The sequence below is a fragment of the Manis javanica genome, chromosome 5 (genome assembly GCF_040802235.1).
Source record: "Manis javanica isolate MJ-LG chromosome 5, MJ_LKY, whole genome shotgun sequence".
NCBI lineage: Eukaryota > Metazoa > Chordata > Mammalia > Pholidota > Manidae > Manis > Manis javanica.
Window position 1 is genome coordinate 41701703 of NC_133160.1, and position 16944 is coordinate 41718646.

Sequence of the window (16944 nt, forward strand, 5' to 3'; positions counted from 1 at the left end):
TACAGGGGAAAAAAAAACACCTGATTTGGTAAAAATTACATTCCAGAGATTCATGTTCATTCTAAACCTTAAAGTGTAACTAGTAATGAAAAATTGAGGCCCTACGCTTCTGATTAATATTGATTTACGTGTGGTCTTCCCCAAAGCCAAGGAAATTCAATAGCAATCTTCATTACCTCTCTTGCATGGTTGTTCTCCAATTAATTAATTAACCCTTAATTGTTCCACATAATACTCCTGTGGCCAAGGAACCTGGTGAAGTAGTGCTCTCTTAATGAGAAGAAACACGATGCGATGAGATGTAAAATGATCTCTTAAGTATTAGAAATCAGCACAGGATGCAGGTCCCCACCCCCCCCAGCTGCTTCTAGGCAGAGGGGCTTCTCCTAGACAGGCAGGTGGCTACTCTTCATTCTTCACCAAGTGCAGCCTCTTAAGTGTGAGGGGGTTAGACTCTGCACCAAATCATCTACAGCTTTTCAGACAAGCAGCTACAATTCCATGTAGGCATGGGGTTTCCAAGTCTTGAATATTTACAAAGAGTTTGAAAGGAGAGAGAAAAATGGTGATGGAGAAATATACAATGATTTATCTCCTTATGACAGGCTGCATCTGAACTGCTTATTTCCCTGCTTTCTAAAGGGATCTAGAAATTTCAAGTTGGGAACACACTTTCAGAGTATTGTTCAGGCAATGCATTGTGATTGCTCAGCCACATTCACAGTCTTTTTAAATATTTTTAAAAGGTTCTTCCAAACCATCTTGAGGGGCTGAAGTGAATGAACGTTTTGGTGGATCTAATGCACCGCTGCATCTGAAAGCTCTTTATTTGAAGATTAAGAAGACTAAGAGAAATTATAATCAGAATAAATCTGGGAAACTGGAAGGAGAAGGTGCTCTTAATAAGTTGACAGACAGACTGTGAAATCCCATCTGAAGAGCAAGAACAACTTGGCTTCAGAGCATTACCTTCATTCAAATTCATGGGAGAATAAATCACAGTGTTTGAAGTGCCTCAGAGCAAGTAGGAATGTGACAAGCACAGGAAAAATTCCTGAAGGCCTGACCCCAGCTTTGTGTAGCAGGGTTACTGAAATCCACTTTGTTCACATTCAGGGGAAGAAAAGAAAGAAAATATAGTCTAAGCAGATGTTTCCTGTTCAGTGTTTTAGCAAACATCTGGCCAGCTGGACGCAGCAGCTTCCTTTGGTCCTCATAAGCCATCCTTGTTCTGCAGTTGGTAGACTCGTGGATAACTAACAGTGTGAGGAGACTGCTCAGGGTAGTTCCTTCATTGCCTGCACTGGCATCCGGAGTTCAGACCTTGCTGTGAATCTTCCTGTTGCCGGGGAAAAGGGACCTTCCAGCTCCAGCTTAGAGGGATGAAGTTAAGGTCCCATGATCTTGACCAAGGAATCAAATTGTCTTCCCAGCAATTATGAGCTGAATCGTGTCCACCCCCCACCCCCACCTCCCTTCATCTCTTGAAGCCCTAACACCCTTACCTCAGAATGTAACTATTCAGAGATGGGACATTTGAAGAGGTGATGAACTTAAAATAACCCCCCAACCCCCAGAGTGGGACCTGATACAGTCTGACTGGACTGAGTGGACTAAGACACCAGTTCCCCTTCTACCTGCTGCCCAGCACTCACCTGCAGCTGAGCAGACCTCCTGTGTCGACGTGCAGGAGGAGCTCAAAGTATTTGTCGAATGAATGAATAAATGAAATGGGCATCCCTCTCTGTCAGCTGCCTTGCTTCTCTAAGTCAGGCATGGTTACAGGGTCGTGGTTGGAAGCACCTGTCAAGTTGTGCCGGCACGTGGTAAACCCCATAAACATGTCTGCTCTTAAGATGCTTACTATTAAACTTTGTATTAATTTCAGCTTTTGGTGGTTTTATAGACAAGTCCTTAAACAAGCAGTGAGATGCATTCTTGAGCACCAGGAGTATTTTACTTCACGCAGTTCCAATACAACTTAGGTTATTTTTCTACATACATCTGATGGGTTTTCAGACTAGAAAGTCACAGAAGTTAGAAATTGGTAAGAACAGTCCCATCACATTTGGCTCATCCTTTAATAATGGGGCTGGGTTGTCTTAGTTGTGAGCTCACACGACTGTCTGCTGTTTAATCTCGGGGATGGAAATGGAGGGTAGAAATAGAAGAAACACATCTTCTTTACCTCCTGCTCTCCCACCTCTGGAGTCCTAGCAAATGCAGGCAGGACTTAGATGCAGGCTGTGCACTGGGGGCTGGGGGGAAAGAGGCCAGGTTCCTACAAAATTGCTTTAAGTACAATAAGCAACAGACCTTTCATGACTTTTGTCAATGACTCTTCCACTATTGACTAGATTTCCCATCTCCTTGCTCAGGTTTCCTTAGCTTCAGTGATTCCTTTTAGTTATTTCCCCTCCCTCAGAAAGAATCTTCCACATGAAAAGCCCCCAGGTAGAGCGAGCAGCACCAACTTTCGTGCTCTCTGTATTTCACAATGATGAAGCCAGCCTGCTGCATGCTCCATTAATCTCTCAAACCAGCCTCAGACTTGGACTGTACTGGAAGTGTTTCCAATTTTAACCTGTCTGCTTTCTATGAGGCTTTGTTTATGTCACTGACACTGTCTTGGAGAGCCCCACACCCCCTTTTGTGTTGCTGTGTCATTTCCATTTCATCACGGCATTATTATTAGAGACTTCATTATTGGTTACCTGTGCATTTGCTCACATCCTGCATGGGGGCACACCAGGCATTGTTTGCATATCTTGCAACCTGTCCCTATGTGTGAGCAGAGAGTGCTTAATAACTTAGAGAGGGGATGGGAGGTGCTGGTCACATGCCCATTTCTACTTTTGATCCTTCTGCCCATCTGTGGCACCTCAATTCTTTATCTTCTCCCCTTGATTATTTTTTCTGAGCAGTCAGCATAGTGTAGCACATCAAAATTAACAAGCATGCCATTAAGAAGTAAGGCAGAGATGGAGAATGTTGTAAGTTTTTAATTTTGAAAAGCTGTGTGCCAGATTAAGCAGTATTGGGTGGCATTGGAGGGAGACACAGCACATAAAGGATGTGTGAGCTCACAGCAGTAGGATTGTATAGAGAATGGAGACAGATGCCAACAGGGAAAAAGAAAAAGAGGTGCTTCTCCAAGCCATCTGTCAGCCCTGAAAGCCAAGTGTGTCAGCCAGAGAAGGTTCTGAGGTGGTAAGACAGAGGAAGATGGAGAACAAGGTTAGGAAGAAATCTGGCCTCACCCCCATACACACCCTACAATCAGTAAAGGATGCTCTGCCCTGCCACATGCTGATTGTCCTCTAGGATTGGGACACACAGATCATAAGCTCAGGCACAGAGGGCCAGCTGGCCCCAGGGCTTCCTCTCTGGCAGTTAGAATTTTCCTAAAGTCAAAGAATTTTTCTTCTAGTCTTCCCAGTGGGCTTTTAATAGAATCATAGAACCATACAATATTAGGGCTACAAGCCAGTTTGGAGATTTTCTTATAAGCCCCTCATTTTACAGAGCCCAGCAGCACACAGGGAAGCTGGGATAGGTGCTCACCTGCTCTATGCCAACCACACAGCTTGCCATTTCTGTATTTGTTTCTAGCATACTTCTTATTTGTTGAAATAAAACATACTCAGAAAAACGCCCAGATCATAAGTGTAAATCTCAGGTTGTGTTTCGCAAAATGAACACACCATACCCATGTAACCAGCACCCAGATGAAGAAATACAACATTCCTAACACCCCAGAAGCCCTCGTTGTTCCTCTTTCCAAGGCAGCCCCTTCCCACTTCAGGTAACCTCTACTCTGATTTCTAATAGGATAGACTAGCTTGCCTGTCTTTGAAAGTAAAACCACACAGTAAGGCCTACTGTATGTTTAGCTTCTTTCTCTCAACATTTTATTTGTGAGATTTATCTCTGTTGCATAGATAGTTTGTTCATTTTTGTTGTGGAATATTCCACTGTGTGAATATGCACTTTATTCAAGCTCTTTATCCATTATACTGATGAAAGACATAAGGGTAGTTTCCAGTTTGGGGCTATTATAAATAGTGCTCTGACCATTCCAGTATATGTTTGTTGTTTTATTGTTGATTTTGCATATATATATGCATTTCTATTCAGTATTTAACTCAGAGTGGAGTTGCTGGGTCAAAAAATATGCCTATGTTCAACTTTAGTAGATACAGTCAAGCAGTTTTCCAATTTCAATCTTTCCACATTTGGTATTGTCTGTCTTTTCATGTTAGTTATTCTGGAATGTGTGTTACAGTTTGCTTTTGAGATTCAAAGACCTGGAGTAAGTGTTTTTTCTTTCCTTAGTGGAAACATCCAATGAACTGATTCGTATACGTTCCACTGGTTTCTGATGCCTAGTGCTAGAGCAATCTACAGGACTCTATCAGCCTGGAAATAATTAATGCCTACAATGAAAGGATACAAAAAAGCATGAGGCCCTTAAAGAGATCATACACACCTTGGACAGGTAAGAATTCTATATATGACACTCACAGGCCACAATTAAGGACTTAAGTGTTTGGTACCAATGTTAAATGTTCTCTTAGTGTTTGTTGCATGTGGGGTAGTAATTACTAAAAACAAACAGTAGAATCAGTCCCTGAGTGAGAGAGGGGAGGGATGCAGAGCACTAATCCTGGGCAAAGCTTCAGGGATGAAAATGGTATTAAAGCTGGCCCCTTAAGTGTAAGACGTTGGCAGGTGGAAAGGAACTAGAAAAGCATTCCATGACATTTTCAGTGTGGATGGGTGCACACATGCATACCTAAGACTGAGCAAGTATCTTAATATCGACAATATCTAAATTTCCAGCATCTCAAGAGAGTCATGATTATGTCAAAAACACAAGGTGCAAAGATAAGCTCACTGAATGTTTCAAAGAGGTAATGTCCTCCCTGAAGTTTCAAATTGCCCTCTAATATTTTACATTAGCTGTGATTTCAGTCATTTAGACGAAAAAAGCAAAATGTGCTTTGAAGTCAGGCAGAGGTTTCAAACATAATCTCTATGCTGTTGTCAACTGTTTAGAGTAGGGAAACAGACCCTACAAAAATCTATTTTCTACCTTGGATTTTGAAATATTTAAGTAAATCTCTCATTTCTTGTAGGCATTTAAAAAGAAAGAATGTTACCACAATTATCTGTCACTAGAAAGGTCTTCATGATACATTTAACTTGGTGTGGATTTTTTTCTCTCTTAAGTAGGAAATTTGACAGAGAAGACAAATACTAATCTTCAATTTTTGTCTTTAGAAAAAACCTCAGGCACTATCTTCTGCTAAGAAACTGCATTTCCCAACATGGTGTGTAACTAGGTAAGCTCATATAACTAAGTTCTGTCCAAAGAAATATCAATACAAGATAATTTAAGACTTCTGAGAAGCCTACCTAAACGGCAATGGGATACACCTTCTTCTTTCTTCCCTCCTGCTGCCTGGAATGTGGACATAATTGCTGGAATTCCAGCAGCCACCTTGGACCATCAGGTGACCTTCTGAATGGAAATGGAAAAACAGAGAAAGAAAATAGAGCAGAACAATAGAGAGAAATTTGATCCATGAAGACTTTGTGGAACTGCCCTAGCTTGCTGATTTTCTAGGGGTAGAGGAATTCCTATAATAAACCTTTGTTAGCTTAAGCCACTGCAAATTAATCTCTGTTGCTGTTAGTTAGACATGCAGATGGATAGAAACGTACAATCCACCCTTTCCCAGCCTATAGATTGAGGCTGATTAGGAGCTCCTGATGGTGCTTTCCTCTCCACAGAATTCCCAGTGGAGAGGAATATGCATCTAGTCCTGTGTTTGGCTTCCTGCCCTACTTGTGAATGTCACTGTCACGTCAGTCCTATTTATTCCCCTTCCTTCAGTTCTGGGTTGATTTCAAGGCTGGTGAAAAGAAGAAGTATTTCCCCTTACCTGAAGACTGCAGAACTCTGCTAGGACCTTCATATTAGAGCCAGCCAAGCCCAGAAAGCTTGAGGCAGCTCGGGAGAGTCATCATTATGCTGCCTTACCATCCCACCTAGAAATGGGGAAAACCGTTCCTCTAGAAAGGGTTTGTATTTTCCAAAAAGTGAACATAAGAATATCTAATTCCACATGAACCTTAAGAAATTTTCCACTTCTCTCAGCAAGAGTGGAGTTGATGTCCCCTTCCTTTAAACCTGGGCAGGTTTTTGTGACTACCTCAATTAACAGAGGACAGCAGAAGAGATACTGTATGAACTCCAAGGCTGAATGACAGAGAGCAATCCAGCTTCTGCCTGGCTCCCTCCCTCCACCTGCCCCTTCCCTCTCACTCTCTCAATATGTGCGTTTCTAGTTCTGAGCTGCCATATATGAAGCCCACAAAAAGTCACTGTGACGGAAAGACCACACAGAAGTGGGGAGAGATGCCCAATAATGCCAGATGCTGCATTCTGCAGCTGTTTGAGGCTCACCTGCCCAAGTGCCAGGCATAGGAGTGAGGAAGTTTACAAGATGACCCCAACCACAGGCACTGTCTGACATGAGGTACCTTGGGTAAGAGCTGCCTAGCTGAGTCTAATCAACTCCCAGGACTGTGAGAGAAAGTTATAAAATGATAGTTGAAGTTTTAAACCACTGATTTTTTTTTGTATCATTAATCTATAATTACATGAGGAACATTATGTTTACTAGGCTCCCCCCTTCACCAACTCCCCCAATATACCCCATTAGTCACTGTCCATCAGTGTAGTAAGATGCTGTAAAATCACTACGTGTCATTTCTGTGTAGGACAGCCCTCCCCACGCCCCCCCCACACTATACATGCTAATTGTAAGGCCCCCTTTCTTCTTCCCCCTGCTTCTCACCCATCCTCCCCAGTCCCTTTCCCTTTGGTAACCATTAGTCCATTCTTGGGTTCTGTGATTCTGCTGCTGTTTTATTCCTTCAGTTTTTCCTTTGTTTTTTTATTTCACATATGAGTGAAATCATTTGGTACTTGTATTTCTCCACCTGGCTTATTTCACTGAGCATAATACCCTCTAGTTCCATCCATGTTGTTGCAAATTTAAACCACTAATTTTTAAGATGATTTGTTCACAGAAATAGAAATAGAAAACCAGAACAGCCCAAGAGGCTGAATGTTAGGGCTTTGAGGTGCTTTCATTCCTGCCCCATATTCCAGGCTTAGAGGCCTTCAGAAGTGTCCCTGGAAGGTGGTCCTCCCATTTCACCCAGGCTCCTCCAGTAATGGGGACTTGCTCCCTCTGAGACAGCCTACAGTTTTCTGCCTGCTCTAAAAGCTGCGATTTGTCTCCCTGTGACTTCCACCTCTTGGTCTTAACTCAGAGCAAGTTCGACTCCTCCTGTACAAGCAACTTTTAAACTATTTAAAGACCTCTTTCTTGATTTTTGTAAATTTTTGTTTCTTTAAATATTGCTCTTTCCTTTCTTTTTGGTTTGTCTTTAATCCCTTCCTAAGAGCTCCCTGAAGAGGCAGGAGTGAGAAAAAATGATGGGAAGTCAGAACACCTCTATAGAGAAATCTCCAGAAGGCAACAATGTAATAGAATTTAAAAAGCAAGATGCAAAATGACATATCACTAGTATTATAATTATGCAAATTATGCAAAATAAGCATATGAAATGGGCCATAAGGAAATACCATCAGAAAGAAAAGGAAAAGTGCACATACCACTTCATATATTTCATAAAGTAACTTTTGGCTAAGTTACACTTTGAAGTGTCTTCATTCCTCAACAAGTTTGTAATACCTAGGAGAGCAGAGATGGAATATGAGACATACTTCAAAAGAACCTTAAATACAACCATGGGAAGAAAAGGAAACCACCATTTTTAGCACGTACTGTGTTTCAAACACGTAGTACTTTCTTCCCCATTACTTTATTTTGTATAATCCATATGATAACCATGTATTTTGACAGTGTCTTGATCAAGTAAGAGGGGCAAGGGAAGTCCCCCGGAGTCCACAGGCCGACTGATTGTAACCATCAGAACCTGCACCCTTTCCCTTAATAGATGATGACCTGGGCCCAGGAACCTCAGATTCCTTTGTCTAAATAGCCTGAGTCCTCTCTGAGGGTCTCCTTGGGCCTCTTCACTCCCAAGGGCAGACTGTGTCCAAGGGGCAGCCTACAGGTGACCTATTGGTGCAGGGGTGAGTAGAAGAGATGGTGAATAGAGCTTGGATTTGCCAACTGGGTTTTTTGTGAAGTTCCTGGGGGTTTGGAACAGAGAAGAAGGGTTCCAGCAAGGCTGGCAGGGAGGAACCAATAGTCTCCCTTTACACTCTTTCTCAGGGCAGCAGATGTTAGGATGGCCCTCAGTTTGGTTTATTACCCTCATTTTAGAGAGGAGGAAACTCAGTCTAGAGAGATCAAGAATATTGTACAAGCTCTCACATCTAGTAAGTGGCAAAAGCAAGATTTGGCTACTCCCAACACCTGGTCTGGAAAGAGACAAATAATTAAGGATAACATGAAATGAATTATGCAGAAAACTTTTAGAATGACCAGCTGATCATATAGCTGTCTGGCTGGAGAACAGAGTGAGTACTGAAGTGTCTTTGACACCAATGCTCAAAGGGGAGAGATGATGGCCTGCCTTAGAGGCCCCAAGAGACAGCACTCCAGAGAGTGAGCCTTCTCCAGGCTTCCTCCTTGATGTGTGGATAAAAGTCTATGAGCCAGGAGCTGACAGGTCACTGAACAGGAGTGGTGTTATCTCTACTTTACCCATTGAACTGTTAAGACTACACTCTGTTCAAAGGCCCCACGGCTATCAGTACAGAACCAAAGTTTTGCCCATGGAATTTGCAGTATGAGAGAGCAGGAAGGGACCTTGAAGAGAACATTCAGAGCAGCCATTCATTTTATAGATAAAGACACTAAGGCCTGGAGAGGGTTTAGTGGTTCAGCTTACACCACCAGTACCATGAAATAGGGCTTTGACTTCAGGGGTGTCTTGGAGCCAGCTTTTATAGCTTACAAAAATAATGAATTTTTAAATATTTTCAGGAATTTTTCAAGCTTGTGACCATGGGAGGAGTATTTACACCATCGAAACTGGCAAACTCTACAAGTCAGAGCTTTCCTTCCCTCTCCTCTCCTTGGAGAGCTAGTTACTGAACATTAACAGCACCCCATTAGCCTTGATTTGCTCTCCTATGTCTTGAGAGATTGAATAGAGGTCCCCTGGGCTCTAGGCATTTCTCTCTATTCTCACCAGTCAGTTATCCTTCCCTTCCTTTCTTGTCACTCAGTAGGGTACAATTCCTGCAACATAAGGCTTCTGTCCAGATTTCCCCTCTGAAATCCAGGGCTTGTCTATGTAACTGCCTGCTTGACATTTCCACCTGGATATCTCACAGTCAACTGACATTTAACATGTTCAAAATAAAACACTTGATCCCCCAGGTACCTCCTCCAGTCTGCTCTCAACCCAACACAATTTACCACTGTTCCCTCAGGTATTCACACTGGAAACTGAGAGGCATCCTTATTATTTTCCTTTCCTCATATTGTGGGTTGAATTGTGCCCCCCAAAAAGATCTGTTGAAGTATTGACTCTTCGTACCTGTAAATGTGACCTTATTAGAAATAGAATCTTTGCAGATGTAATTAAGACATAGGTTAAGATGAGGTTATCGTGGTGAAGGGTGGGTCTTTAATCCAATATGACTGGTGTCCTTCTAAGAAAGAAGTGACACAGAGACAGACACACAGTGATGAGTGAGGCAGAGGATGTGTCTAGAAGAGGTGTCTAGGCACCAAGAATGGTGGGCAACACCAGAAGCCAAGAGAAAGCATGGAATAGATTCTTCCCCAGAGCATTCAGAGAGAGCATGGCCCTCCTGACACACTGATTTCAGACGTCTAGTCTGCAAGACTGAGAGAGAATACATTTCTTTTGTTTTAAGTCACCTAATTTGTGGTAGCCCTGGGAAGCTAATACATCCCATAAGCCCTGCCCTCTACATGTTCAATTCACCAACAAGACCTTTCCGCTATGTCTCTAAATAGAACTCCAAGCTGCCTGCTTCTCTCCTGTGACCCTCACCATCAGCATGAACACTACAACCATTTCCAAACTAACCCAGACCTGACCCCTCCAATTCATTCAAGAAGATCCATACAATGCCTCAGATCATGTGACTCCCCTGATTAAATATCTGATTTCCACTGCTTCCAGAATATAGTATTCAAATGTCTTAATATGTCTTGTAAGATGGTACCTGATCTTTTAAAAACCTCACCCTCTCCTTCACCCTCCATGTTCCATACTATACCTATCGTTTTTCATTTCTTTTATTTTCTTTTTCTTTTGTTCCTCAGATTTGTTAAGTTGCTTTTCATCACAGTGTTGTGGATGGCAAGAAGTATTTATTCTGCCTAGGGAACTCTTAATTGTCTTCCTCGTACTGCCCTTCTAACTGTCTGCTCCTTCATATTTCTAGGTCTATAATGTCTTTCCCTCTATCTGTTTCTTTTTTTTCTCTTTCTTCCTCTGGGAGATTGCGTTTTCAAAGATGGTCATAAAGAAGATCTGAACATCAATCACCTTCCAACAGCCCAAGACACTGAAGCTCTGAAAGCAGCTCAAGTATGGAAGAGTGCCTCCAGGAGAAGTAAGCTTGACCACTACACCGTCATCAAGCTCCCCCTGACTACCCAGTCAGCCACGAAGAAGATAGAAGCAACAGAACTGTTCTGTTCATTGTGGATGTCGAGGCCAGCAAGCACTGGATCAAACAGACTGTGAAGAAACTCTATGACACTGATGTGACCAAGGTCAACACCCAGATAAGGCCTGGAGAGAGGAAAACATACATCTCACTGGCTTCTGACTATGATGCTTTAGATGCTGCCAGCAACTTTGGGATCATCTAAACTGAGTTTAGCTGGCTAATTCTAAATAAAAGTTTTTTACCATAAAAAAGAAAGATGGCCATAATAGTATCTCCCTTCTTACAAGCCTTCTACATTGTGGATTTGCCATTTCACAACAAGAACTGGCTTCCAATTTCCTTCCCCTTGAATCTAGACTGGCCTTATGACTCACTTGTAACCAACAAGAAATCACTAAGTTTTATTGTACAACTTTCTAGGCTAGGTCCAAAAAGGTTGTGAAGTTTTCACCTTATTTTGAGACTCTTGGTCTGGGGGAACCTGGTCCCTGTATAAGAAATCCAACTACCCTGAGACCACAGGCTCAGAGTACACCATGCATGGATGCTCCGGTTGACAGTCCCATGTGAGCTCAGTCTCTTAGTCACTCCTGCCCCCAAACAGGTGAGTGCAGCTGTTTGGGTCCTCAAGACCAACGAGTCTACCAGCTGAGTCCCACTGAATGACTTCAGTTACTCCAGGAGGAGTAGAAGAAATCAGCCAGTCATGCTCTGACTGAATTCCTGACCCACAGAGTCCATGAGACATAATCAAACAGCTGTTGTTTCAAATCATTACATTTTGGGGTAGTTTGTTAGACAGCCATAGTAATGGGAATACCTCATAGTGGTTATTCACAAGCATTGACTTATTGGTCTGACCTCCCAGAGACTGGAAGCTCCATGACAGCAGGTAGCCTATCTGTGCTGCTCACTGTGTCTTGAGCAGCTTGCCCAGAATGTAGTAGGTGCTCAGTAAAGATAAGAGTGTCCCAAAGTCTAAGTACAGGGTTAAGCCATTCAAAGCTAAACACTGCGCAAGGACTTCTGGGATACCCGATGTGGAAGGAAGCAAGAGATGGATTCTTCCAGTCTTAGCTGCTTGTAATGGAATCTGACATTTGCAATTTCAGTCACAAGGAAATAACTTAGAGCTAATTTCTTTCAGGCTTCTAAAATGACCATTCTTTTTCAGAATTTTCTATTAAAATGACAAAGTGCATTATAAGTTATATTAATATCTTTCAGGAGTGCAAGTAATGCGGTAACATTAAATGTCAGAAAGTAGCTTCATATTAAAACTGAAAAAAGACTATGATTAAAGGGAGACTATCCAGTATCAATAAGAGATAAACACTATTTCTTATCTTTTCACCATCCATTTTAATAAACTCATTAACCCACGTGATGATGTTTCTGCCAGTGGATATTAGGGAAATTTACAGTAGTTGAACTGACCCACACTCACTTTAAACAAAACAGGATAAGAAGTACCAGCCCCATTTACGTAATTGTTTTGGATTCCCTAGACAAAGATAATTTTCATAGTTGTCTTGTCCGAGCATAATCTGCAATTCAAGCTAGAGGCTTCATTTTTTTCTTTCTACTTCTTTGTGATAAGAATCCAAACTGTCTCATGATGTTAAATCTTGCCTGAAATGTTTCATACATATCTTGGCCTTTTGTTGCAAGATGATCTGACTACCCTAAAATTAGAGAGTGAGCATGCCATCTCTGTTTTTTCAGAATCCTCTCTGAAGGTATGTGAAAACGCTACCAGCCCCTAATTCTTCTCTCATCTAAGACTCACGGTATTTTCTTATACAGTCATCTTACCTAGGTGCTCCATAAATATGGGATTAAATTACTCATTAAAGGTCACTCAGTAGATGGATCAGATACTTACAAATCACTTTGATTTTTCACTTCCCAAGGAATGAGCTACCTGATATGTAACCTCTTAAGCACCCCCAAAGCAATCTTTAATTGTGAAACTGCTCATGTAAAATTCTTTTGAACTTTCTAAGAATTATTTTTCAGAAGTAGTTTCAGTTGGTGTATAAAGTCAAGGTGAGTTAGGCTATGCTGCATTAACAAATACCCCCTAAAGCTCAGTTAATTATTTCTTGCTTATGTTACATGACCAATTTGAACTGGTGCATGTGTGTGTAGGGGAGGCGTCCTCTAATCATTGTAGTCTCTCAGGGACCTAAGCTTGACAGAGGCTCTATCTTGAGATATGTTTTCAAGATCACAAAAATGGGGAGAAGGGCATTTGACAAATTATGCACTGGCTCTTCATGCTTCTGCCTAGAAGTGATGCATATCTCATATTCTCACACTTCATTAGCCAAAGCAAGTTACATGACCATGCCACTTTTCAAAGAGTGTGGACAAGTGCAAGCTCCTCATTTGCCTAGGAGAGGACAAGCACCAGAAAGTTTGTACAGAGCTTGTAACAACTACCACAAATGAGAAGATGACCCAAAGCCTCACAATCAAGCTCTCTCTTTTCAAGAGGGAACAAAAATATTCTCCAGACTCACTCTCACTTGTTTAACTTCCAAATGCCCTGTACAAGGCAGTTAAAATACAGGAAAGTTTCCAATAAATAGTACCTTCTTTAAAAGAAACAGCCAATTTGTGTTTGCATAAGATAATATTCTGTAGCAGCTAGTAGCTCTGTGGCTCCAGAGCTAACTTTTGTGTGATACTGGCTAATCTACCAAGAATTCTCCAGGAGGTAATGCTCAGGGTCTTACTACCCAAGATATGGTAGGAGACTGGCAGCATTGACATTACCTTGAAGCGTGTTACAGATGCAGATTCTCAGGCCCTACCCCAGCTCTACCAGAAATTTGATTTTAACGAAATCCTGATGTGATCCATGTGCACATTAATGTTTGGGAAGCACTGGATTAGGAGCTCTGGGGTATGCCTATAAAATGAATGACAGCCTTTTGAAATGACATAATCTCAAAAATAATTGAGGTTCAACTTTTCTTTATGTTATCTATTTTAAATTTGGATTTTCAAATGTCATAGGACTTATGACTCAAAAAAAGTTACAGCATCAGATCATAGAAGCAAAATCTTCTGTACTTAAGAATTTTATCTGCCTATTTTGCTTATTAGGTGGGCCTCATGGGGCTGGCATCTAATTTTTCCATTCTTGAAGGTAATGGCAGTTGTGGGATGTTGCTTTAGTGGATGTCAGGAGAGGTCAGATGGTACCTTGCCAAGCACAACTTACACATATCATAATACTGAAGTTATTGAGTACTGAAGTGAGAGGTTAAGGTTTTCCCAAAACTTCTTTGGGTTAATTATCAAGTCTTCAAAAGCAAACTACTGCTTCCAAATTTCATGAATGCACATATTATTATAATCTATCTCAGATTCTATCTATGCTGGGGAGAAGGTGTTATTCTCATGTATGTGGATGATACCTGATTATTCACATTAACACATTGTATATATAAGAGGTGTAGGCACTTCTGTATTTTTCTTACCTAAGAACATTACCAAAAAAGAACAAAACAGAAAGACTTACATGAAATGAAATTATTTCACAAAATTATTTCCTCCCTGAATTGTGGATTTGAGAGTGTTTTTAAGGCAATATCAGCCAACATAATCCCAACCAGCCAGGAAAAGGTAAACCTAATTTGGTGCTCAACAAATAATGCCCAGATTTGTTTAATACTTATGGAAATAATTTCACTCTATATAAACTTCTTAATGTAATCACTACCTGGGAGAGAGAAAGAAGATACAAACAAATTGTCATATATTTTGTGGCTCTAACATAAATAAGCTAAAATTTATCCACCACAGTTTATGATGCATTTTCCTTTAAACCTATCTCCATCTCACAACTACTACAGCAAGATACTGAAAACATTTGATGAGAAACATAAAACACATGCAGATAAGGTAGGAAAATATATGTGTAGTCGGAGGTACCAAGAGACGCCTGTTATTATCCTTATAATTCAGATGTCTTGACACAGTTTTATTACCAACTGTTTATAGTCATTTTCCTGCTATTCCTAGAATAAGTGAGTTTCATCATCAGTAGACATATGAAGCATGGCTAAGGTGTTATAGTGCTGCCTCTGGCTTTAGTTCAATAAAAATCCTGCTTTGCCGGAAACTAAATCATGTTGTTTTACTGAAACGTGAGAGACTGGACTGAGCAGAAATCTGAGTAAACCCACTTGTTCCTCTATTATTTTTAATAATGTGAGTTTTTGGCATCTGATTTCTGATCTGACCCTCAGAGGTGAATTTGGTTTAAAGGAATGATGGTTGTTTCACAGTACATCTGACCAAAGTTTAGACGTTAAAATGCTAATGATATGGTTATATAACCAAGCCATGCAAGACTTCTCACGAGACTAGAAAAGGTGCCCTCGCCCTTCATTCCTTCCCCAGTCCTGCTTTCAGTCCTCCTCAAAATCATCCAGGAAGCCAGTGAGGACCATTAATGGTCCATAGAGGCTACTGGAAAGCCCATAGCAACTGCCCTGAGACAGGAAAATGCACTGGCTCTTTTTAGAAGACCCTGGTAAAAAGCATGCTGATCATTGCCACTGAGTTGACATCAGATTTTGTTCTCACAGTGTATGCATAGCAGCCATTATTTGGTTGGTAATGGAAACCAGCATAGTCTATCTTTAGGTCTTTGTGTTTCCTTTGGCATTTCCTTCCCAGGTATAGTAACCTTGCCAAATCCTACCATATTCTCTTTTAATAGTTATGATGAGCTCTTGGCCAGAACACTTGTATAATACAATCAGGTTATAGCTTATTTTCAGAAAAATAGTTCAGCCATTTTCTTATCATCAAACAGAATTAATTAATTACTCAGATGCCTATAATGATGTTCAGGGCAGCTATCCTTTGTTATTCAGAAATTGTTTTGATTTAGTTTATATTCTCTTTTAATGTGTTAAGTATATGCTCTTCATTAATTCATAATTCCTTAACTGAGACAGGACTATTTATATTCTTCTAATTTTTATATATATATATATATATATATACACACATATAAATATAGCACATATAAAAATTATTATAGATACATATACTTATTATATATTTGTATATAATTTATATGTATTTATGGTTATATATACTTATAAATAAAGCTATTGTATAAATATATGAAAATTAGATATTAAATATATAATTACATATAAAATATAAATACATAAAATATTTATATAAATACATATTATAAATAAAATAAATACATGATAAAATAATGCTTTTCTCTGATTAACATTTCCTACACTTGTGAGCATCTTCATAAAACATCAGTTTTATGAAGTTTTATCAGTTTTATCAGTTACTCTTTCAGTTACTGAGAGCACTTGAATGAACAAAGCAGACAAAAAATCCCACCCTTAAAAAAGTTTACATTATTTTCAAGTTGTTGCAAGTTGTTAGATGATGTTTTAAAATAGAAATCCCATCTTATATACACCTATTTGACCCCTTCCTTCATATGTCTAACTCAGAGCCAGCTATTCGGCCGTCCCAAGGGCGGGACACGGCTCCGACATTCGGAGGGCTCGCCGGACCGGCGCGCCGCTTGCTAACCCTTTCTCACCCCAGGCCGTCCCTCCCGCGAATCCCGGTGCGGACGCGTCCTGGCCCCCGCGTCGCCGGGTTCATAATAACAGTTATGAACCATTTATTTTGTCCTATCAATATGTTAATCACTTTACCTTTAGCTCACTTAATACCCACAGGACCTCCAGAAGGAGGTGTCTTATAATACCTAGTGTACAGGTGAGCAAAGTGAGGCTCAGAGAGATTAGTTAAACGGAAAATACAAGGTGAGATACCCTTTGGCGCATAAATACATTTAGTATTCCAGATAAAGCTTTACACTCCGTTGATTAATGGACGAAAGAATGTGTGCACTTCCTGTTCAGAGTGGCATACACGTCAACAACTTTTATTACTCTAGAACAACCCAGGGTAATTTTATGGGGAGAGAAGTGGAAGGGTGGTAGGGAACTGGGTTTTTTCAGTGAGCATAGGTGGACGATCTTATAGGTGGGTAGGTGTTTATTACTGGAGGTGGTACTTTATCAGTGAGAGAGCCTGACAGAGACATCACGTCTCTCTGCTTTGGAGCTTCAAACGAAGCTGCCTCTGGGATTCAAGCCCATCAGTGGAATGTTGGCGGAGTTTCCTCAGTGCGAGGAATCTGAGACCTGGGGGGAGGTTTAGCTGCCCTAAAG